This window comes from Podarcis liolepis (genome assembly GCF_965112155.1).
Source record: "Podarcis liolepis genome assembly, chromosome: 2".
NCBI lineage: Eukaryota > Metazoa > Chordata > Lepidosauria > Squamata > Lacertidae > Podarcis > Podarcis liolepis.
In genome coordinates this window covers 18,122,806-18,148,704 of record NC_139555.1, presented here as the reverse complement: position 1 = coordinate 18,148,704, position 25,899 = coordinate 18,122,806, and the positions used below count along the sequence as shown (strand labels likewise).

The following is a 25,899-nucleotide window of genomic DNA, read 5'->3' as shown; positions in this document are numbered from 1 at the left end:
TGATGGACTCTGACTCCTACCAAGCATTTATCACTGTACAAAAAAAGAGCCAGCAACAAATAAAACGAGGAGCGGACACCCAGTTTGGAACACAGCGTTCCTTGGGACTGAAGCGACCAGGACTGCAGAACACACAGGTGTCATGAATTACTGGAGCAAGTGTGGCATTTGAGGAATAGAGATAAAGGGCTCGTTCGGGTTTTCAAAAAAATAAAAGAAAAATTAGCCTGCGTTGATTTGCTCAAGGGAGAAAAAATACCACACGCTGCACACTGAATTGTCAAATGTGAAAAATTTAATGCTCCTGGCTTCACAAACACGCAGCAGTCTAATGGAAATGTCAGAGCATTGTTTGCATGGGGGGGTGAGAAAGAAACAATCACAGTTCTGTATTCCCACCAGCTCCGGTTCTCCGTGGGCTGATTCACACTTTTATAGTCATGTTTACCCTGGTGCTTCCTACAAGGGATACATAAAGTGCAAAAAGGAAACATGAGTATCTGAATGCTTGCGGACATGCTCAAGAAAGCTGCACACTGTTTCAACCTGCAAGTACCACATTCCATTGTCATGTGTGAGCCGGTCATCCTTCACTGGTGACACCACGGGCATTTTGCAGAAACTCAAAACAGATAGCTCAGGATATTTCAGAAATCATGAAGGGAAAAAAGCAAACATTCCTTTGAATAAAACTAGTAACATTTTTTGAAAGCCATAGGCAAACATATTGTGAAACTATTCAATTGACTTATTGTCAGGTCTTTACTAGTGGGACGCAGGTGGCGCTGTGGTCTAAACCAATGAGCCTCTTGGGCTTGCTGATCGGAAGGTTGCTGGTTGGAATCCCCACGACGGTGGTGAGCTCCTGCTGTTCTGCCCCAGCTTCTGCCAACTTGGCAGTTTGAAAGCACACCAGTAAAAGTAGATAAATAGCTACTGCTGCAGTGGGAAGGTTAACGGTGTTTTCATGCGCTCTGGTTTCCGTCACAGGTTCCGTTGCACCAGAAGCGGTTTAGTCATGCTGGCCACATGACCCAGAAAGCTGTCTGTGGACAAACGCTGGCTCCCTTGCCTTGAAAAGTGAGATGAGCGCCACACCCCATAGTCACCTTTGACTGGACTTAACCATCCAGGGGTCCTTTACCTTCACTTTTTTACTAGGGTTGTTCGAGCGGTTTGTCCAAATCCCAAATACAGGAAGGTGTATTCGGACCACAGCACAGTTCCTCCCAGGTGATGCCCCTCCAAGGTTATCGGGGGGGGGGGGGGTTAACCCGTTCCATGTAATCTAAGACAGACAGCCCACCTCCAGATTGATAGAAAAAAATATAAACAATACCGTGTAAAGCCAGGAGAAGGGGGAGAGCTGGAATTTGCTTATTGAGAGCTGTAGCTTCCAATCCAGGGCAAGAATCTCACCAAACACTCTCCGATCACAGACCCTCCAAATATCCCTATTTTCCAGAGAAAGTCCCATATTTTCAGAAGCTTTCCCAGTTTCTGATTTGATCCTGGAATGTCCTGCTTTTCCTTAGGACATCCCAATTTGCATCAAAGAAATGTTGGAGGGTATGGAGTTATCTGATCCTGGAGCCATCTGAAGGCAGTCCTGTATAGCAGTGTTTCCCAACCTTTTTTTGGGCAAAGGCACACTTGTTTGATGAAAAAAATCTCGAGGCACACCACCATTACAGCCCTGTGACGTCAGCGTGCAGCGTCACGCCGGGAGGGACGCACGAAAGTGTAAGTTTCAATTTTTTTCCCTCCCCCTTGCCGGGGAACCTCCAAGCTTTGGGGGTGGGGGGGGGAGGAGGCAGCAAAGCGAGGCAGGAAGGAGAGCGCGGCTTGGCTGGGTGAGCTTTGGCAGGGGCAGGGAATGAGAGCCGCGAGGCGGGCGCTGCGGACGGAGGCGCTGCCCGCCGAGCTCGCAGGCAGCTAGGCAGGCAGACGGCGAGAGCCCCGCGCTGGGCGGCCTCTCCTCGCCGCCGCCGCCCCGCCTCTCGCCACCCGACTCGCCCGCCTCCCTCCAGGCAACATCTCGCGGCACACCAGGCAACATCTCGTGGCACACTAGTGTGCCGCGGAACAGTGGTTGAAAAACACTGCTGTATAGAGAAGGGGGTTTTTATGTTTAATGGTTTGTATTGTGTTTTTATATATGTTGGAAATTGCCCAGAGTGGTTGGGGCAACCCAGTCAGATGAGTGGGGTATGAAAAGTAAAATCATCATAATCATCATCATGTAATACGACGTCCCTATTTTCATCAGGGAAATGTTGGAGAATATGTGATCACAGTGCTTGTTTTGGTGAAGATTTAAAAGGATATGCTCTGCTTTCACTGCCTCACTCATGTAAGTTCTGCTTTGAGAATGTTAGAAATTGTTTGTTGTTGGCATTTGGGTGGCATTTAGTTCAGCTTGCCTTTAATCCTTCAATACTCTGCCCGCTCTTATTTTCCATCCTGTCACAGGTTTTCAGTACAGGATTCATCTCCTTTGGGGGGGTGGGGGGTGGAGTTCTTCCTAGATCATAAGCTAATTCTTCTCATGCCCAAGAGTGCTAGATTTAACATTTTTATTTTTATTTTTTGACCTATATTTGCAGATGCATTGGCTAAAGCTCCTCAATTTAAAGCCTTGTTTTTTAACAACAACAACCACAACCCTTGCAGAAAATGTGAGCTATGGCTGCCCACTTGATCCTTTGAAATGTCTTCCTGGCAGTTTATGTCCAGGTTTCTCACACAAAATGGCATTCTACCAGCTTCAAAACTGGTACGCCAATACACTAATGCATGTATCCTAGCAAAGGTTGAGAAAGCAAAGGCAGATTATACACAGCTGTAGCCACCATATGGCCTGCATTAAAAAATCACTCCTTTGAGAATGCTAAATCAATATAGGGCCAACTGTTCCTTCTTGTTCAGCCACTGCATAGGTCTAGAGCCCATATATATGAAAATAGAACTTTTGCCTGTTCCAAAAAGGCTGGTGTTGCATAATAGTTACCTGCTTAAAATGTGAAGGACAGAAGTCAAATCTCAGCTTAGCCAGCGACTTACAAGGTGGTTTTAGTCATTTCACTATCATTTGGCCCTACCACCTCTGTCTTTAATAAGGGGAGTATGTGTTGCAGATATTAAATATCGCACAGTTTGAAGCTACTGGAAGCATAAGAACTGACTCCTTCAGAAATTCAACATTGTCCAGGCCTGTGGAAACTTCATTCAAATTTTACTAGCAGAACTTTCTTCATAACAGATCTAAAACATCAAGTGTACATCTGCTGTCCAGCACAGGCTCAGCATCTTACAAAATATGAAATGATCCAATCAGACCTATAAGCAGAGGTCTCTGTCTCTCGATTCTGCTTTTGGGGAGCCATTATCGCATGCTTGTCATGTTCGGAGGAAGACTAACAACCACCACCCTTTCAAGATGGCGAATTTGCAACTCAGTGCCTTCATCACATGATTAAAGGTTCACTCTCAGTTTATCAACAGGTAATCATTAACTAGTTACAGATTAGAGTCCTTTAGAAAAACTCTTGTGGACCCCCACCCCCCAGTATTAGACCAGAAGTCTAAAGGGTTGTATTCTATGAAGTTTAACTTAAGAGTAGACCCATTGAAGTTAATGGACCTAACTGAAGTCATTTTCTACTCTAAGTAAAACTTAGTTGAATGTCACCCAAAAACCTTAGAAAAGCTATTCATCAAAATAAGTCTAATTCTCAGGAAAGTCAGAAAAGGGGACAACCCACTGTGTGTATGAGCTGAAGATAAGTAGGCAAGTTAAAAAAATGTAATTTTTGCACTCAAACTGAAGACTTGCATCAACTGAGCTTTTAAGTCTGTCAAGCAGACCAGTTGAAAATAGCTGCAGACAGATCCTAGTGCAGTGAAATGAAGGGATTCATTAAGCCCAATTGGGTTCAGTGAGCTGATCTTGGTTCCCATTGAAATTAATGGACTTTAATCGTGATGACTAGCTTGTCTCATTTCTACAGGGTGTTACGTTTAGCTCATTTGCTATGAATCCAGCTTACACCACTGTACTTTTCTAAAAGAATTCTGGTTCAATGGGGCATACTCTGAGGTTATGTGGGTACACGACTGAAGGCCTATGCATTTATTCTAGCCCAGAAATCTTACACTGTGGGATTTCTTTCTTTCTTTCTTTCTTTCTTTCTTTCTTTCTTTCTTTCTTTCTTTCTTTCTTTCTTTCTCTCTCTCTCTCTCTCTCTCTCTCTCTCTCTCTCTCTCTTTCTTCCACTCACCACATTATACTAGCAACGGTCCTACATTTTGTCCATTTGCTCACCTATTCCAACATTTAACTGCTTTTCCTGTGTAACGGTATTTGCATGGGCATCACATTGCATAAACTACAAGTTTGGCATTGCATACAGGACAATCTCGGAGGACAGGTTCCTTTCCCATCCACAGGGTTAACAAATAGTTTTAATTTCTTGCAAGGAGTGCAATATGAGTTCAATGACCAAAAGGAAAATTATCCTTAGGGCAGCTTGAGCATGGAAGTACCAACAGCATTTATAATTCATAGCACATGTCCTAGAGATAGCATTTCTCACCACCCAATCACTTGATATTTGTCGCATCCATTTTATATTATTTTCAATCGCATATTCTAATATTGATGAGATCTGGGCTTGTAATACTTTCATCTTATGTATTGCATCCTTATTTTTTGGTTCTTTAGCTATTATTTTTCATTTAGCGATATCTCTTTTCTTATTTGTTCTAATTTTTCTTCTTGTATTCTTTTATATCTCACGTTTGCTGTATATAAAATCCTCTTATAAAGATTTTTCTTGTGTCCCATTAAATTCTAATGTCAGTGTCTTGTATTTTATTTATTTTAAAAAATTCTTTTAGTGCTTTTTGTGCTCTGTTAACTATCTCTTCATCGTTAAATAAATTATTGTTCAGTCTCCACCTTTTGTTTATTTTCCCTTTATTCCTTAATTTCAAAACTATTGCATTATGATCTGTTAATATTTTTGGCTGGATCTTTACTTTGTGTATTTTAAATTATTAAATTATTTGTTTTAAAATTATTTGTAATTATTAAATTATTAAATTATTTGTTACCCATATACCATCAATTCTTCCAGCTGATTGTTTAGCTACTGAAAAATGTGTATACTGATTCCTGTTTGGATTTTTATATCTCCATGTATCCCTTAAATTTAAGTTTTCTGCCATTTGGAAAATTGAATGCAGCAGTCTCCCTTTCCTAGATTTCCTGACTCTTTCTGTTCTGTCTAGCTCCAGTGAAGCAACCCCGTTTAGCTCACCCATTAGGATGATCTCATCATGTATGTAATCTAATAATCTCTCCTCTACTTCTTTAAAGTACTTTGTTTTGTTACCATTTAGAGCGTAGATTCCTACAACTTCTATTTGTTCCCTTCCTCTTGTTATCTTTACTCCTAGTATTCTGTCTTCTTCATCTTTAAAGACCTGTTTAGCCTCTAATTTGGGGTTTATATAAATAACAATTCCTTTTTTTATATATCTAAAGAGGTAAATTCTTGACCTAATCTCTTGTTTGTTAGTACTCTGGCCACATGGGTTTTTTGCAGGCAGATGATATCTCAAATCTTTTAAAAAACACACACTGGGTAAATAATATCATTGTATCATCAAGCTTACAGTGGAAAGCTATAATTATTATTGTTTTTTTAAATATGTATTTTTAGTTGTGGAAAATAGATATTACATGTACAGCTTGCTATGCAATAAAGGAACATTATATGAAAATGAGATATAGATGGTAAAAAGAGATGGTTAAGTTGTTTCTGTATGCTACTAGCACAGCCAGAATCCTATATGCGCACAAGTGGAAAAAAGAAGTCCCAACCAAAGAAGAATGGATTTTAAATTAATGGACTATGCAGATATGGTGAAGTCGACAACAAAAAGAAGAGATAAAAAAGGGAAACTTTGTCGAAGAGTGGAGGTTCTCTTCAGACTATTTGACAAAAAAATTATAGTCAATAACACGGAAGAGAAGGAGAATAAATAAATGATTGTAATATGTTATAATACAATAGAAAATAAATGGCAGTTATGGTAAAAGATAAAGGAATACAACAGGAATATCACGGATGTAAGGATGGGATGTCAAAAGGTAAGAAATTATTATACTGAAAGTGAATTGAATAATGTCAAGTTTTGTGTTACACACACCCGATCTGTAATTTGAAGCACCATATTAAACAACTCTGCCATCTTATGTCAGGAACAGCCTCGAGTTATTATGCCAGTGGCACAATCTTCCGTACAAGTGTTTAATGAAAAATATGTGCTGGTTTTTGTGTGTTTTCAATGGCCATAGTAACACGACAGGCAACAGGAGGAAGCACTTCAGTCATTTGTTATTAGAGACTTCTGCTAATTATAATTCTGTCAGCCCAAGGCAAGCCTTAAGGCAAGTACCAAATTGGTTTGGTTTCTGGAGGCGACCACAGCATGAACCACAAAAATCATACATCTACTGTTTCATTCAGAATATTTTTTTCTTGTTTTCCTCTTCTAAAAACTAGGTGCGTCTTATGGTCACGTGCGTCTTATGGAGCAAAAAATAGGGTAGTTCCATATGTTCGATTGTTTGATTATTTGATTGTTGTTAGCCGCCCTGAGCCCGGCTTCGGCTGGGGAGGGCAGGATATAAATAAAATTTATTATTATTATTATTATTATTATTATTATTATTATTATTATTATGTTCATTTTTAGAACCTAAAAAGAGCTCTACTGGATTAAACCAAGGGCCTTTTGGGTCCACCTTCAACTCTCTGGGAATAAGACCAAAGGTCTGCAGCTTTAGTTGATACTGAAAAATCACAGTACAGTGGAACCTCGGGTTTTAAGGCGGGGATCCATTCCAGAGGCCCCGCCTCAACCTGAAAACGACACAGGACAAAGTGTCACTTCTGTGCAGGTGCGCAGAGCGGTTTTGCGCTTCTGCACATGTGCAAAGCGCAATTTAGTACTTCTGTGCATGCGTGAGCGGCAAACCCAGAAGTAATCCACTCCGGTACTTCCGGGTTTGCCGCGGACGTTTGCCGTGATGAACGCTAGAGGAGGCGGACGTTCGCAGGGGTTTTACTGTATGTATGAAGATGATTTGAGGTTTACTTTTCACCCGTGAAAAGTATGCAATCCAAAGTCCTGATCTTGTGGCCTCTTATCCAGTTTTGTTCAATATCTCTATTAGACATTTCTTTTTTTTTATTTGGGGGAGAAGACCTTTGGCAAGCCATCTAGCACTCAGCTCCAGAGGCAAATGTGTCAGAAAGTTAACGACGTTCAATCTACGCTTATTGCAGATTGACCTTAACCGCTGCCAAGACTCTGTCATGTGATGGCAATATAGCCATTGTTGCTAAGCTCCCTATTATTAATCTTTCTAATGGAAAATGAAGAGGGCAGAATTCACTGTAGATACTTTGAGCAAATAAAGCCAAAAGGAAGTGATTGTGCGAAGACTTGGCAATCTCTGCCCTGTTTACAATTCAGGGGAAAGGGCCTACTTTGGGTACTTACTTTTTCTTTCTTTTTCAAAATAATTTTTATTTGGTTTTACAGATTTATAAATATAATCATACCACAACAAATCCACAGTTCAAAGATTCCTCCTTCCCCTCTATTGGTTCTATTGTTACCCTTTTTCTACTGCATCTTATTTCAAAAGTCCAAGGTTTTTTTGGGTAACTCCATTATATCCATAGTTCTTATTACAAGTGTTATTGCTGCCCTGCTAGTGTTTTCAACTGCTTACAGTGGTCTTCTACATAAATTATAATTCTCTCTCCCCCCCCATTCCTTATTAAAGTTTTGGTCATCCTAGTTTCTGAGCTTTCCGGTCATTTTTGCCATTTCAGCATAGTCAGTCAACTTAATTTGCCATACTTCTCTGGTAGGGACTTTAAATTCTTTCCACCTCCACTTTGGGTACTTACTTCCAGTTGACTACTGAGCACAGTCTAGAGAAGTTATTTGTCCCTTAATTTCAGGGACTTTCTGGCATCTTCTTTACTTTAGCACTTAGGCATCACACACTAATTCACAGTCATTTAAGTTTGGTGGCGAGGGAGGTGAACTCCCTCTTTGTGTCACAATGAACACAAGCAATTCCATCGGGTGGAGCAAGACCAGAGTCACAATTCTGTAGTTCTGAAGAAATGGGCACTGCACTCCCTAAATGGTTTGCATGTGTGAATGGACCACCAGGAGCTCATTCAGATTATGGATGAGTGAAGCTATCCATTTCAGTTTCTCTCCATTTCTCATTTTACCCCAATCTTCGCTTTGCCCTAGTTCCTCATCCAATTGTCAATTTTTCTTTTAAAAGTTTGCATGGAAATGCAGACTCATTTTAATGCACAGCTCTGCAAATGGTACACATTTCTGCATGCAATTTTGCAAAAAAAATTGCAAGCTGTTTCCCCCCAACATAATGCATTTTGGCACCATTAGATATATTCTTATATGCATCTTCCCCTAAATTACACCTTGTGCACATTTTGTGGCTGGAGATCTGCATCAAAAATTCTAAAGAAGGACAATTTTTAAAAAAGCAGCTGTTTTTGGGTGCATGCACTGGTTTGGGAAGTCTGATTTGGCAGGTTTTCATTAAAACACAAACCATACTGAGGACAGTGTGTGCCAGTGTGATCTGTTTGAAGGGAAACAGAGAGAGGAAGATCCCTAAACAATAATAGGGAGAAACATGGTGCATGAACTTTCTATAAGGCGAGTAAGTGAATAGGCGTGAGATTATAAATATATTCATCTCAGTCAAATGTTTAGGAAAGTAAAATGCTTTTTAATATAAATTGTCTGGACATTGCATATCATACACCCCCCCACCCCCCACACCAATCATCAGCTGCCCATTTGTTCTGGATTTGGTTATTTACAGTTCCCTTAATTTGTTATTTGAATCTATCTATCATCTATCTATCTATCTAAGGGACGCGGGTGGCGCTGTGGGTTAAACCACAGAGCCTAGGACTTGCTGATCAGAAGGTCGGCGGTTCGAATCCCTGTGATGGGGTGAGCTCCTGTTGCTTGGTCCCTGCTCCTGCCAACCTAGCAGTTCGAAAGCACGTCAAAGTGCAAGTAGATAAATAGGTGGGAAGGTAAACGGTGTTTCTGTGCTCTGCTCTGGTTCGCTAGAAGCAGCTTAGTCATGCTGGCCACATGACCCGGAAGCTGTAAACTGGCTCCCTTGGCCAACAAAGCGAGATGAGCGCCGCAACCCCAGAGTCGGTCACGACTGGACCTAATGGTCAGGGGTCGCTTTACCTTTACCTTTTATCTATCTATCAGAGTGCTTGAAACCACTTTCCTAGACAACCACACAGGTTCTGCTCAGGTGAGGTTTTGCCTTGGACTTTCTTACCTTGATCTTTAGGTATCTTAACTTAATGGAGGTTTTAGTCTTACAGCAATTTTTCTCATGCCCGCCAGTTGAAAGTGAAAGGCAATTCCACAAAGGGGAACCTGGTTCTTTCTAAGAATTAAGCTTGATATCCATGACTTACTCAGCAAAATGATTCCATTGTAAATGTGGAACAAGAAACCCTAAAGCAACTTTGCAATTTGAATTTCTCTGTCCCCTCAGGATATTCTTGCCACAGTGAGATTTACTCCCAGTGTTTGAAGTGAATTGAAATCTTGGGCGGGAGTCAGGAGAAAATGTGTGAGCTCTACAGGCAGGATTGATGCCTGATCTTTACATGGAAAGAACTCAATCTCTGTCTAAATTGTTGAAAAGACTCATATCTCCTGAGAAGCCTGCCGGTTTGGAAGAAAGGGGGCCATGAACACCTATTTTTATACCTCCTTGCATAGGTTAGATGATTAGATAGATAGATGATAGATAAAAAAGGTAAAGGTAAAGGACCCCTGGTTTAGACCACAGTGCCACACCCACATCCCAATAAATGATAGACAGACAGACAGACAGATAGATATAGACAGATGAACTTCGGAAAGATTTCTTTTAAAGAAGAAAATGCTAGACCAAGGAACTCAAGCAGCCTAATAATAATAATAATAATAATAATAATAATAAAATTATTTATATCCCGCTCTCCCCAGCAGAAGCCGGGCTCAGGGCGGCTAACAACAATAAAATAATACAACATTCTAAAATCATTTCATTAAAATTAATTCAACTCAAATTGATGGCAACTCATAAACTCATGGAACCATTTTACAATGAGATGGCACATCCACTATACAGTGGTACCTCAGGTTAAGAACTTAATTCGTTCTGGAGGTCCGTTCTTAACCTGAAACTGTTCCTAACCTGAGGTACCACTCTAGCTAACGGGGCCTCCCGCTGCCACTGCGCTGCCGCCAAATGATTTCTGTTCTCATCCTGAAGCAAAGTTGTTAACCTGAGGTACTATTTCTGGGTTAGCGGAGTCTGTAACCTGAAGCGTCTGTAATCTGAAGTGTCTGTAACCCGAGGTACCACTGTATTCATATGCTCTGACTCACAGACTCTTTCAGAGGTCTCCAGTGGGTATCCTGTTACCTGAGATCCTCAAACAGAGGTGCCAGGTAGTGAAGCCTTTTGAATGCAAAAAGTATCCACTCCCATTGATGGGCCATAGAATCAAAGAGTTGGAAGGGACCCTGAGCATCATCTAGTGCAGGCTTCCTCAACCTCGGCCCTCCAGATGTTTTGAGACTACAATTCCCATCATCCCTGATCACTGGTCCTGCTAGCTAGGGATCATGGGAGTTGTAGGCCAAAAATATCTGGAAGGCCGAGGTTGAGGAAGCCTGATCTAATGCAACATATGCAACTGCCCCATACGGGGATCAAACCCACAACCTTGTTGCTATCAGCACCATGCTCTAACCAACTGAGCTATCCAGTGCTGATATCGAGTCATTGCATTATCACTCATTTCCAATTTGAATGGGGTAGGACGAGATTCTCAGGAAGGGGATCCAACTTCAGGAGACTATTCTCAGGATCAAGGAACACTTAAGATTGATGTACATATAGTTTGTCCCCTTTTTTTGTCTTCTTTTACAAAATGCCACTGCAGAGACTGCAAACTAAAGCAGCAGATTGGCACATGCATGCAGTGTATTTATCTCTCTCCACATACTTTCCTCCCTTGTGCCATTCTTTTTGCTAAAATGTCAGATTTTCAGGCAGGGGTTGTTCCTATCCCCTGTGCCACCTAATTCTTTTTTAAACTGAATGTGCCAGACATGAAACTAGGATATTCTGCATAGAAAAGCTACAGCCCTTCCCAGTTATCTGAAGATCTCTGCATTCCACCAGTGTGATTATGGATATTGCTGGGTTGAGGGATCCCCCCCAAATGTAATGGTGGATACAAGTTCAAAACATTTGAGAGAGATTGATACAGAATTTTTTCTGTTTTTCATTCATTCAACACCTCTCCAAACCACTTAATCCATCGTTCTGCCCGGACACTGAGGTCCAGAGCCGAGGGCCTTCTGGTGGTTCCCTCGCTGCGAGAAGCCAAGTTACAGGGCCTTCTCGGTAGTGGCACCTGCCCTGTGGAACGCCCTCCCACCAGATGTCAAAGAGAAAAATAACTACCAAACTTTTAGAAGACTTCTAAAGGCAGCCCTGTTTAGGGAAGCTTTTAATGTTTAATAGGTTATTGTATTTTAGTGTTTTGTTGGAAGCTGCCCAGAGTGGCTGGGGAAACCCAGCCAGATGGGCGGGGTATAAATAAATTATTATTATTATTATTATTATTATTATTATTATTATTATTATTATTCCAATAATCTCTAAACATTGTGCAAAATACGACATTTTTAAAAAGCATAAAAACAGAAATACGACAAAAAAAACAGCAAAACAGTATTATAAAAGAGGAATTCAGTAATAATAGGGTTGGTACAAGGAGGTTCTGGGAGTGCTCCAAATGTGCAAACTGAATAGTACATTTTATGTATGGCAGAGGAAAGGATATTCCACAATGCAAGGGGAAATTCCTATTTTTGAGGCGTTGCACTCCTTAGGATGCAGTGCCGCAAGTCAAATTTCCCCAGATGATTGTTGTTTCTGTACAATTGATGCTCAATAGATTTAGCTGACCGAGACACTCTCGTGTTGTAGTGGCATGTGCAATGGCTGATCTGGAATTTACTAGTCACTCAGTTATTGGTCTCTCTGGCAGCGATATTTGAAATATGTTTCCCACCTCCACTTTGATAGGCAACGTATATTTTGTTTTTGTGTGTGTGTGTTTGCCTTCAAGAAATTCTCAGTTAGCTTGTCTATGAGGAGTAAGTTAGCACGTTGAAATAAAGCCACTTCAGTCAGTGCGACAGGGGAGGTTAAGGCACCCAGCAAGTTTTGAAAAACTCATCGAAACGGAATATTCTAGATGCTTGAATGGAGTGTTGAGAATGTTCTCCTGTTGTGTTTGAGGACGTTGAAGTGTTGACTACTCATTTCCGGCGGCTGCGGTACATTTTGTTAACGTGTCAAATTGACAAGGTACACTGTGCCAACACAAGATGTTTCATTGTCCAATACATTCATCGGCGTTACATTAACCGAGTGGGAGCTTGATTTAATTCAAGTTGGGAAAGAATTATATAGCATGAAATTTCCAGGACAGAATCAATTAGATAACATGAAATCTGGAAGAACGTTGAGTCTCGGCAGCGGAAGAGGGTCATGCACAACTAATCAGTTGCTGGATATTGTAATGGCTATGAGTTACTTGTGCATAAACTGGTGCCTCTCTAGGCTGATTTGCCTTGTTAAACCTTTCTGACTGCACAGCCCTTGCTCATCGCGGCTGCCTCAATCGCTGGCAGAATCTGTCAGTGGGTGTTTCTTGAACCTCTTCCAACATAAAAGTTGTTTGAGACCCAGTCTCCTCCTCCTCTCACTGCACGGGAGTCTTCTGCGCAGGGAGGGTGTGGGTAGCGGAGGACCTGGGCTCTCCTCACTGATGTCCAGTGAAGAGTCCTGGAGCCCTCTCTCCGATTCCCCCATCTGCCCCCTTTTCTCCCTGGTGTTGCGCTGATTAGCTTCCCCCTCTACTGAGCTGTTTCTCCCCCTGCTGCTGGGTCCTTCGCCAGCATCATCTGTGAGCCTCCCCTTCACCTCTCGCTCTGAGTTCCCTGACAGATATACATTGGGAAGATCTGGTACTATGCTGACCCTGAATTATCTCACAAAGATAAGAGTTTTTAGCTCTTTCCTTTCACATTTTTTAGTGCTTATTTGCAGGAGACTCGTAAAGATGTTGTTTTGCTCATAAAGATATTGCTCTCCTTTTGGGAAAATAAAAGTGCGGAATATAGGAAAGTGTAGGGCTGAATGAAGGAATTCTTTGTTATATGTACTCCCTCTCCTCGAAGCAAAAATAGCACTCCAGAGGTCCAACACCACCAACTCCAAACTCAGAGAGAATAAAAATAACGGTTAAGTAGTAGTGATAAAAATACCTAAAGAGAACAAGGTTAGCTATTTGGCACAGGCCACAGCTTTGTGGCACTACAGTGCACATGGGAGCATGTTGTATATGGATTCTCTGGCAGATTTTATCGAAACAGCACTGGACACAGTGGCATAGCGTGCGTTGCCAGTTCCCGGGGCTGCATGGAGTGGGGTTAGAGGGAGGGAAATGGGTGGAGTATGCATATGCATTCATCTGCAGCTGCAGAGATAGGAAAAGAAGAGTCATTATGTGGTCTGGAGAGGTCACTTCCTGGGTTTGCACGGAGAAGCCGTTTTCAATGGAGCCCAGCGACAGAAGCACAAAGTTGTATTGAGATGGCACTGGCTGTTGAAATGTTGCGCCCCTAACAATTTTGTGCCTGGGGCAACTGCCCCTGTGCCCCCCTTGCTATGCCACTGACTGGACACCAAATAAATGTGACTCATGTGCAAGCATGGAAGTAATTTGAATTCTGACTCCCAATCAGATCTGAGCTCAGACAGATTCTGGAAACTGTACAGCTGCCAGGAAAACATTGATTAGATGCAAGGGGGGGGACCCGCTTTCAGTATTTTCATTATTTCAGTTTTAGATTTGAAATGTCAATGTTTCAGATTTGCAAAGCGCTAAAGTGGTGCATATCAAGGGTGGATGAAGTCAGAGTGGAGTTCAGAATGCCAAGAATCCATGTGAGCTATGACAAATTGTTGCTGCAACTCCACCTTGACCTCTGAATGATGTTCCTCCTAATGCAGAGAATGCCATAGATGAGCCATGTTTTGACATGCAAGCCACAGTAATATTTCACAGCACACTAACAAAAAGCCACATCTACTAAACTCAGGTGCAGACCTGCTCTGGGGGTGGGTGTCAAAGAAAAACTGTATTGGTGCACAGATTTTTCTCGTGCCTCTGAAGCCAGCAAAATACAAAACGTACAGAGCTGATTAGGAAAATGGCGGTTTTGGAAAGACTGTTAAGCTGCTATAAAGTGCAAGTGAGTTCCTCTTGATCCTCGTTATTTAACTTGCACAAGACAAAGCACCAGGACAGAAACCTGTCCAGAAGCTATGCCACCAGATCTGTAAGAGCTGCTGACCAGTTCCACATTTGCAGGGACTGTATTGACATTGTTGCTCAATGTCAAGGAATTCTTCAAAGGCACAGTGAGAAGCACTCTCTTCAGCCAATATACAGAGGGAGCGGGGGAAATCCTAGCTCATCCATGATCAGAGACATATCTGAAATGGATTCTGGGCTCAATGTCAGAGAGCTACATTAGTCAATAATGTGTTCCCTTCTGTTATGGCACGCGAAAAATTCCTACCTAATATAAGTCAAGCTGAAGGGAAACATTTTTGCTTCCATAGAGCAGATTCCCAAGCTGGGGCTGATCATGGAAGCTGTAGTCCAAAACAATTGGAGGGCACTAAGTTGGCAAATGTTGCTGTAAAGCCGTAACACTTGGTTCTGTCTTTTGTACTTTAGGCTGGACAGGTGTGTAGCAGCGCCTGGTCCTTGTAGGAAATAATCTGTAATGAAAGCATAACTCTGGAAAGCAAAATTGCATTCTGCAGAATGAATGGGGAACGGGGAGGTGGGAGTCTGCTCTTGATATAGCCATTTGGCTGCAATTTTCTGGCTCCCATTCATATGCTGCAGTTAATGGCGTAGTTGATGGATTTGCAGAAAGAATGATGGGCTGCCTGAAGACAAAGGGCTTCAGAGGTCTTCCCTACAATCTATTTTGCCCTTAAGGGATCATGCCATCTTCCATCAAGTGGGGAGAGGGAGATTCAGGTTGTCACTGGATTCAGCAAGTGTGTGTGTGTGTGTGTGTGTGTGTGTGTGTGTGTGTAGCAGCAGCTAAGGTTTTGTACTTTCTGGACCTTTAATCTCACCTCACCCTGTCCCACCACTTCCCACCAGTTTACCTCACCCCGTTGCAGGGATGTGAATCGTCAACCTTCTGATCGGCAAGCCCTAGGCTCAGTGGTTCAGAGCACAGCACCACCCGCGTCCCATTGACTCCATATATATATATATATATTGACATATATTGACTCCAATATAGTCATCTAAATAAGTGAAAGTAATTTATCAGCTCACAATTATTATAATTATTATTGCTGGACTATCCAGTCAAACATAATTATGAAACACTGAGTTGTGAATGGTAGAGGAAGCTGCCTTATACAGAGTCAGACCATTGGTCCATCTAGAGCAGTACTGTCTACACTGATTGGCAGCCTCTCTCTAGGATTTCAGACAAAGGCTATTCCTAGCTGTACCTGGAGACCTGGGGTGAGGTAAACCGCCACTTGCCATGCACCCCCCCTCCGACGTGCGCCACGCCCCTCGCGGGTGGTGCCATGCCCCCTGGGCAATTCGAATCCCTGCGACGGGGTGAGGTAATCCGGTGGGAAGGTAAACAGTGTTTCTGTGAGCTGCTCTGGTTTCGCCAGAAGCGGCTTAGTCATGCTGGCCACATAACACAGAAAAACTGTCTGCGGACAAATGTCGGCTCCCTCGGCCAGTAAAGCGAGATGAGCGCTGCAACCCCAGAGTCATTCGCGACTGGACTTAATGGCCAGGGGTCTTTTACCTTTACCTTTTTATTGGAGTCAATACTGAACATTATATGTTTGCATTGTTTTAAACTATAATTCTTTGTGTGAAATTGATGAGGTTAGGGATTTTAAAACTATCGGAGATGATTAATGCAAACACATATTTCATGTGTTAATTTCATCAAAAACATATGTGTAAAAGAGAGCGGGGATATATTAAACATGTTCCTTTAAGTGATAAAATATACTGAGGGTGGGGTGGGATACTGTATGTTAACAGAATAATTTGATCACGTTCGCAGTTAAGACCTGACATTTTATTCTGAGCCCTGAATACCAAAATCATTTTGTTATCTTGGCAAGCAATTTCAATGCGGTTCTCTTGTTGATCACGATTGGCTCAGATCATGGCTATAGAGAGACCATAACATAATAACCATTCAGAATTAAGACAGCTGTTTGAACGTCTATAGGCACACAAACTGATACCCCCTACAAATGAACAAAAATGAATGAAAAAGGTCATTTTGCATTTTTTAAAAAAGGAATTTAAGCATAATGCCTCTCTCGTGAATCATTTACTAATTTCATGGTGGCATTTCAAATCTGTTTTTGAAAAGGAAAACAAAGAAAATTTGGCAATAAAAATGTTTTAATCTGATAACTGAGTATGTGGCATTCTTTTTAATTTCCACATACACTGTAATTACTGTGCATATGAATAGCGCACAAGATGCAGCTGAATTAATCATTTCTAGAGCATAGTAAATGAAAACATTGACTAGAGTACAAACCATAAATAGTCTAAACACTAATGATACTTGCCTCCAATTTTGTCAGTGGCTCAGAGGTGAATGGATGGAAAGCATTGAGCGGGAGGTTTTGTGAAGAGATACAAACCTCCGCCTGTGGCACTATTCATGTGTTACTGATGCATAGCACATGTCCATGTTGGCAGCAGAGCCAGCATTGAGTCTTTTGTGACAACCATGTGTTGGCCATGGCTGTCTGCAGAGATATCCAGATATGTCATTGTTGACATGCAGAGGGCCGGGAGGTCAGCTGGCAAGCCCTAGCTGTGCTATTCCCTTCCATCGGCCTGTGCTCTGACGTAAATCAGTGACCCAGACTTCAAAAGCCAGGGCACGCTATTAGCAGAGTGTACTGTGCACACAGAATAGGCGTGAGGCTTGTGAAGTCATTCTACAGCTACATATTAGGTAAAGGGATCCCTGACCATGAGGTCCAGTTGTTGCCGACTCTGGGGTTACGGCGCTCATCTCGCTTTATTGGCAGAGGGAGCCGGCGTACAGCTTCCGGGTCATGTGGCCAGCATGACTAAGCCGCTTCTGGCGAACCAGAGCAGTGCACAGAAACGCTGTTTACCTCCCCGCTGGAGCGGTACCTATTTATCTACTTGCACTTTGATGTGCTTTTGAACTGCCAGGTTGGCAGGAGCAGGGACAGAGCAACGGGAGCTCACCCCATCGCGGGGTTTCGAACTGCCAACCTTCTGATCAGCAAGTCCTAGGCTCTGTGGTTTTAAACCACAGCGCCACCTGCGTCACAGCTACATATTATTAAACAGCTACATATTATTAAACATAAATCAGGACAAAGAAACATGTTGAATCTCTCTCTCATGTCGTTTCAGAGAGAACAGCAAAAGCAAAAGCTATACACAAAATACTGTGCTGGAATGTAAACAGACATGTGACACACAACAATCTCATCCCTGTTCCTTAAGGTGGAATAGAAATGTCAACAGTCATCACTTATTTATGTGAATGGGATGCGCACAACCAGGGCGCACACACAGTTGCTTGTCATGAGTCCCATGGAAGGGGTGGTCACCATTTGAGGAGGAATGGGTCAGCTTGGGCAATTGGATCAGGAGGATCTAGGGGAGGAGCCCTGGTAGGTTAGAGGTTCTGGATTCTAAACCCTCAGAGATGTCTGGTTCTGGGGAAGTTTCCGTTGGAATAGTAAATGGAGACCCCCACTTGGGTGCCAGGTCAAACATGCTGTTGGAAGGACCCCCTCCGATGGTCCCTTGGGTATGGCCACTCCAGCAGCCCCAACCAAAACAGCATATTCAGCATCCCCCCCATCACCAACTCCACTCTGCTCACCCACCCAGGTCTCAGCGATGAAGACCAAGTAGGTCTTTTCATCCATAATCAGATCATGGATGAGGGAGGTCTTACTCAGAGCCAACTTGGCATTCAGCATCAGCAGCCACAGACTTAAAGGTGGCTGATAGGACTGTTAGGATATTTCCGTTCCACCTTAAAAGGGAGCAGGCTTTTGTGAGTCACAGAGTCTGCGTATTTCCTGTTAACAGGATGTTTATGCTTTCTGTTGCTTTCGTTTCTCTCTCTCTCGGTGCCTCAACACTGAAGAAGGCAGTCATGTTTTTCTCTGTTCTGACTAACGCAGAATAAACTTATGAAAAATGCTCTCCTGCATGCATCTTTCGTTGTGCATTATCTGCTGATAAGAGCATGCATCAGTTCCAGAATGTAGCAAGCTATTTCTGGAGCTCGTGTCGCTAATTGCTGATACTGAGTGTCTACGGGAGATCGATGGACGTCCGGAGGCGACGTGGGGCCATGATGGAATTTGTCTCCCTGGCAGTATCCCAACAAGGAGAACCACAATTTCCCAACCCCACACCATACCTCCCCTTGCCTTGAACCACTGCGACTGGGGTTGCCCTTGCTCTTCCCGGGCACATCCTGCACCCTTTTATTTAAAAACAGCAAATTTAAAAACACACGAGTAAAAAGCAGTTAAAATCAATTTAAAACATTTTTAACAGGGCAATAAAAATAGCAACAGAACCCACCCCCAAACAAACCCCCCTAAACAATACCTCAACCCAAGTGTCTGTTCAGCCAACTTAGCTACCACACTCCAATGTCAGGTGGAAAAAGGCCTGCCAGGCAGGGAGCAGGTTTTCCAGGACTCACAGTCCAGATGGTCTGTCCTGTTGGCACCATCTCCTGCTGGTGAAACCCTCCAATGTCTGCTTTATGTGAGCAGCAATGCAGGGGTCTCCACTCCCCTGACTCAGCTTACCTGACCAACAGAGGGTAAATTCATCAGAGAGAAGAGTGACAGTTTAACTTTACCCAATTGCCATTATTTGGCATGTTCAGCTTTGGAAAATGTGCTCACATAGACAAAGAATAATTGGAAGTTTACATGAAATTAGAAAACTAATCATGAATAGATGAGGGAAAGTTCTGCCATATCCCTTTCCAATGTTAAGCCCTTGGCAAAAAAATGCCTGCGCTTGACAGCCATTGAGTGGGAAATATATATTATTTGCTTAAAGATTTATCATTTGATTTTTAGAGCCTGGTGTAGGATTAATGCTTACTCAGAACTTATTCCAAGTGCTTTGGGTCTAGAAATTGAGCTGTAAATCTCAAAGGAAATTTCGAGTACTTTCTCAAGCTGAATGGATCATAAATACTGGGGAGGGGAGAAGCAACCTATTTTCCAGTAATTTCACTTAAAGCTACAATGGACAAAATTGCTAGGAAACTCAACTTCACGGAGTACTCCTGGCTGCCTTCCACTCACAATTTAAGCAGATAGTACACGTATGCAAAATGGTTCAGACAGAGCTGTATCATGAGTTTTCACTGATACGTTCAGGATTTAAATGCCTCATGTCATTCCTCCATATTCATACTACCTGCCTATGCATTAGAGCAGCAGGGATGGTTTGGAATTGCCTTCATTGTGTTTGGTACAGGAGCATCTCTTTGTCTCCAAGACCAAGCTGTGAAACCAACTTTCCAGCATGGCAATATAAATTACAGACTGTGGTAGTGACGTCTTGGCCACTTCTTAGCACATCCTCAACATACCTGCTTCCACGTCCCCAAGGCAGCATTGCAACCTTTTAAAATATGTTTCTTTGTTTATAAGCTGAAGAAAGGAAGAATCAGCCCACCTGAAGCATGAATGCAAAGGGAAGAAAGAGTAACCGTTGAATCACAATTTGACTTGCTGGTTTGCAGAGCAAGTTGTGAGGCTGGGAACACACTGTAGCTGAAGGGCTGTGGTATGAGTATATACGGTGGTTCGAATCCCCGTGACGGGGTGAGCTCCCATAGCTCTGTCCCAGCTCCTGCCAACCTAGCAGTTCAAAAGCATGCCAGTGCAAGTAGATAAATAGGTACTGCTGTGGCAGGAAGGTAAATGGTGTTTCCATGTGCTCTGGCTTCTGTCACAGTGTTCCGTTGCTCCAGAAGCGGTTTAGTCATGCTGGTCACATGATCAACTCCCATCTGGAAACCTGCATCCCCACCGTGGAAGGACGTGTGGATCCAGAATTGGCCTCCACAGTCACTTACGGACTCACTGTTAAAACCGTGTTCATGGAAGACAATCTTACTCAGCTACAAGCGATCACCAAAGAAGAAGAAAAAGGAGAAGATTCAGGAAAGAATATCAGTCAACAGGAGAGCTCCTGGCACAGTTTGGAACCATAGAAAAATAGGATTCCACAATCAAGGACTCTCCCCCTATCTCAGGCAGTCTCTCTGGAATATGTGATGAGGATGGGGTGGGTGAAGCTAGCACACGCATGCACACACTCTTCCTTCCTTATGAATGCCTGAATGGGACTCATGATTTCTCAAGATGTAGACCAGGGGTCAGCAAGGTTTACCAGCCATGGGCCAGATCACTCCCACGGAGATAATCCGTGGGCCAGACTGGCACAGCGTGATGCCAGAAATCGCATCTGCGCATGTCCACGGCGCCAGAAATCACTTCTGTGCATGCCCAGACACCGGAAATCGCACCTGGACAGAAGCAATTTCTGGCATCTGGACATGCGCACATGCGATTTCTGGTATCTGCACATGTGCAGATGCCATTTCCATCGCCACTCGGCGAGTCCCAGCGCTGCACTGGTTTAGTGTGCGGGGGACTTGCCAAGCAGGCGGCTTGGTTTGGGGGCGGCTCGTGGGTCTGTAAAACGGTCTTTGAGGGCCGCATCCAGCCCATGGGCCACACGTTGCCGACCCCTGATATAGATGAAGGAATTGCAACAATGGACAGCAAAATAATGCAGGTGCTCCACAGGTGATTATGGGCACAGGTTCTGTTAGCGGTTGCCTGAGGGCACCACTTCCAGGTAATCCTCAGAAGGAAGAAAAAAGCTTGGGTATCAGCCCTTTCATGTCGTTGTTCAAGCAAAGCTCCTTTTATTTCACACCCAAAACTCCATCTTGCATTAAATCACGTTTAGAGCAGCAAAACATTACCATTCCCATAATCGCTTTTAAGAGCAAACGTGCGTCTTTCAATATTTCAGTCACTCGGCGAGGACAAAAATAGAATTAGAGTTTGTGATAACACAATTAGTGTCAGAAAGCAGCATGGTAAGTGTAGCAGAGCTGAATCCGTCTCACTTTGAGTCGTGTGTCACCCTTGGATTATAGCGTCGCCCTTAAAGCAGCAGGTGCTCAAAGAAACGGGTGCTCAAAAACATGGGGAGCACAAAGACGTCACTCCCCTCTTTTATGTCAGCTGCAAATTTATTGCAGAAATAGTGCTGCTCACACACACACATATTTTTTTTTTTGGGGGGGGGACATGACACCATCGGCATCAAAACGTCAGCCTATATTTTAAATTTACTCTGTGCCACAGCTGTGCTCCCTAAGATCCCAAGAATTCTTAGAGCCCCAGGTAAGCTACTGTTTGGGCTTAGATACCCTTCTAATATCAGAACCCACCAAGTGGTTCATTTTCCATAGTGTTACACTCCCTTTCTACAGCGCTAATGGATATTTTGCAGTGCAGGGTTCCCTTCCCCCTCCACTGTACTTCTTCCTTTTTCTCACCTGGCTCACCATTGGGCAGGTGGCGCTGTGGTCTAAACCACTGAGCCTCTTGGGCTTGCCAATCAGAAGGTTGGCGATTCGAATCCCTGCGACGGGGTGAGCTCCCATTGCTCGGTCCAAGCTCCTGCCAACATAGCAGTTCAACAGCACATCAAAGTGCAAGTAGATAAATAGGTACCACTCCGGTGGGAAGGTAAACAGCGTTTCCATGCGCTGCTCTGGTTTCGCCAGAAGTGGCTTAGTCATGCTAGCCACATGACCCGGAAAAACTGTCTGTGGACAAATGCCGGCTCCCTCAGCCTCAAAGTGAGATGAGCACCACAACTCCATAGTCGCCTTGACTGGACTTAACTGTCCAGGGGTCCTTAACTTTTTTTTTTACCTTTACTTACCTATTGCCAATCCTTACCCTTCCCTCAACATTGACCTCTCATTCGAACCCAACTCCTTTCTTTCCTAGTTTCCCTGGTTTATTTACCTTGCCCGGCAGCCTGCTCATGATCTGTAAAACCTTCAAATCCCATCTGTCTTCTCCCTCTCTATATATATCTCTGGGACCCCTTTCCATTGCTTTTTGCAGCTTGCCTAAGGATGGGTGAATTTGTTAATTTTTGTTTCCCCTTGTCCCCCCCCCCCGTTAAGTTCCTACATATGCATTTAAAAAAGTCTTCATGAAAATTCACCAGTTTAGTGAATGTATCTCCTAATACCCACATATTTTTATGTAATCTTCATCCACATTATCCCAAAGCACTTCCTTCCAACACAATGCCTGCTTGTGTCCAACCCCAGGGATGGCAGTAAGCCATAAAATTCTGTCCAGTTGTTTCACCTTCACAGACCAGGCCTTGCTCTTTGGAGAGGGGTCACTGCGAGTGTGTCTGCAACTTCTCTTGCACACTTCTGGAGATTTTTTTTTTTTTTAAGTGACAGAGGAGGGCAGGGAGGAATGATTATGAGGAGGGACAAAAACACGCAGCCCAAATACATTCATTCAAGCTTTGTCCACTGGTGTAGATGACAAGTGGTGGGATAGAGATGAATACCCATAGCTGAAAAGAACAGGAATGTATGGAACTGAAGGTGCCAAACCCAGAATAACTGGATCTTAATTCCTCGTCTGCCATATGAGTCCCCCACCCCCTGAAAGCAGCCTATATCTCTGCTTGCGAACTGCGGCTCTGCTTCAAACATCCTTATTTTTCAGGGGGATTTATAACATTTATTGAATTTTAGGTGCGGGATCTTTTAATGTTACCCTGCACTGCTGACGATTACTTGGCAAGATATAGTATTGACTTCTCCACCTATCATCATCTTGTTGAGACGTTAGATCAATGGAAAAGGCATTGTAGACCAGACAGAGTCAGGATGAAATGCATAGATTCTCTGTGGGATTTCCCCCCGCCCCCAAGTTTTTTAAATTTTATTTTAAGCATTGAATTCTCTGTCTAAGGATTTGCTTCTTAGAGGTGAAAAACACTCTAGGGACTCTTGGTACACTGTTTAGTGGCAAATATCCAGCCTCTTGCTACTTACCAAAGGAATCCCTTTTTCTGGCCCCTTGCCTAGCAAATACCTTTGGGGCTCTTTCAGAGATGCCTTTTTAAAAAAAGAAAAAAATGATGTTGGTGTGAATCCATATCTCATGAAGTTCAGCTGAGAGCCATGGCTCATGAGCAACAGTTAGAGTGCTGGACTAGGAGTGGGGAGACTCAAGTTCAAACCCCCACTAAGCTGTAAAACTCACTAGTGTGAAGCCAGTGTGGTATAGTGGTTAAGAGCGGTAGACTCGTAATCTGGCGAACCGGGTTCGATTCCCTGCTCCTCCACATGCAGCTGATGGGGGCCCTTGGGCTAGTCACACTTCTCTGAAGTCTCTCAGCCTCACTCACCTCACAGTGTGTTTGTTGTGGGGGAAGAAGGGAAAGGGGAATGTTAGCCACTTTGAGACTCCTTCGGGTAGTGATAAAGTGGGATATCAAATCCAAACTCCTCCTCCTCCTCCTCCTCCTCCACCTCCTCCTCCTCCTCCTCTTCTTCTTCTTCACTAGGTGTCAGGGACTGGGTAGAGGAGGAATGGTGGAGACCGCCTCCCCATCGTGACCCTTCCCGGGAGGAGGGAGAGGAAGACAATATAGATTGAGAACAGGGGTTTGAGGGAGGTCAGAGCTCAGAGGCGGATGAGGGGAAAAGTTGGGAAATAATGGGAGAGGAGGAGGCAGAGCTGGAGCAGCAGCTGGCTGACCCGGTATCATTAGAAAGCATCCTAGACCCTCCATCTCCCAGAACCCGGCCAGCCTTAAAAGTAGGAGAGCAAAGATCTCAAAGACAAAGGGCATGTACCGCTGCCACAAGAGTTCTTATAGCAAAGAACTGGAAGGGAGACAAAATACCCACAATAATAGATTGGCAAATCAAACTTATTGAATTTGTTGAATTAGCCAAAATGACAGCAGCTATTAGAGGTCAAACAAATCAAAATTTAATAAAGGAATGGAGTTGCGCGAATGAATATATGAAAAAAACCACTGCTCCGGTACAGAAATATTGATATGTAAAGAACAAAGTTTGTAAGGGGAAAAGGTTACAAATGCAAGTAAAATCAGAATATTTGTTAAATACAATATAACAACACAATTGTAAAGATAAGTTATAGAATTAAGGTTAAGCAACGATGGAAGGAAGTCAGATTTTAACTCACATTTCGAGTTATGTCAAACCAATGGTGGTGGGGTGTGTGTGAAGTGGTGGGATGCTTTGTGTTACTAACATGTTGTTGTTGCTACTGTTGTTGTTTAGTTGTTTAGTCATATCCGACTCTTCGTGACCCCATGGACCAGAGCACGCCAGGCACTTCTGTCTTCCACTGCCTCCCACAGTTTGGTCAAACTCATGCTGGTAGCTTCGAGAACACTATCCAACCATCTCGTCCTCTGTCGTCCCCTTTTCCTTGTGCTCTCCATCTTTCCCAACATCGGGGTCTTTTCCAGGGAGTCTTCGTCTTCTCTTCTCATGAGGTGGCCAAAGTATTGGAGTCTCAGCTTCAGGATCTGTCCTTCCAGTGAGCACTCAGGGCTGATTTCCGTCAGAATGGATAGGTCTGATCTTCTTGCAGTCCATGGGACTCTCAAGAGTCTCCTCCAGCACCATAATTCAAAAGCATCAATTCTTTGCCGATCAGCCTTCTTTATGGTCCAGCTCTCACTTCCATACATCACTACTGGGAAAACCATACCTTTAACTATACGGACCTTTGTTGGCAAGGTGATGTCTCTGCTTTTTAAGATGCTGTCTAGGTTTGTCATTGCTTTTCTCCCAAGAAGCAGGCGTCTTTTAATTTCGTGGCTGCTGTCACCATCTGCAGTAATCATGGAACCCAAGAAAATAAAATTTCTCACTGCCTCCATTTCTTCCCCTTCTATTTGCCAGGAGGTGATGGGACCAGTGGCCATGATCTTCGTTTTTTTGATGTTAAGCTTCAGATCATATTTTGCGCTCTCCTCTTTCACCCTCAATAAAAGGTTACTAACATGTACATATGTGTAAACCTTTCTTTCTTTCTGTTATTTTGTAGAGATAAAAACTTCAATAATAAGAAAAAGACAAAGGGCACGTAGCAGCACCCATCAAAGTGATGAATGAGGAAGTGGGAGAGACAGGCTGTGGAGATTCACCCAGGACAACGCTATTGTCCAAGAGGCTGGGTTCTGTAGCCTCTCTCTGTAAATACTGAATAGAAAAAGAACGGAAAGAAATCTTCCCTTGACTTTATACTCTCCTGGGCAACAGCCGTGAGTCTCTGACAGCATCCCAAAATGGAATCCTGTGGCACTGATCCAACCTCCATTGTACAGCACTCCCTACTCTTGCATCTCTATTTTGCAGGAAAAAGTCGAACACATGCCGCTTTGTGCAGTTGTGGATTATACAGGAAAAATGCCCTTCTCTTCTTCCATCCTG

At 43.3% G+C, this 25,899-nt stretch overlaps 1 long non-coding RNA gene across 2 annotated transcripts in view; it reads left to right on the top strand.

The window, feature by feature from the left end:
• LOC310700676 overlaps positions 1-25,528 on the top strand; it is a 44,962-nt gene extending 19,434 nt beyond the window's left edge. Inside the window, exons 2-4 of one of the 2 annotated variants that reach the window (XR_014522700.1) lie at positions 2,270-2,353; positions 3,263-3,504; positions 25,514-25,528. This is a non-coding gene — a long non-coding RNA (uncharacterized lncRNA). Of the gene's footprint in view, positions 1-2,269; positions 2,354-3,262; positions 3,505-9,658; positions 9,674-25,513 lie in introns of those variants that run through there. The other variant, XR_014522701.1, reaches the window with a different exon arrangement.
• The last annotated feature ends 371 nt before the right edge of the window (positions 25,529-25,899 follow it).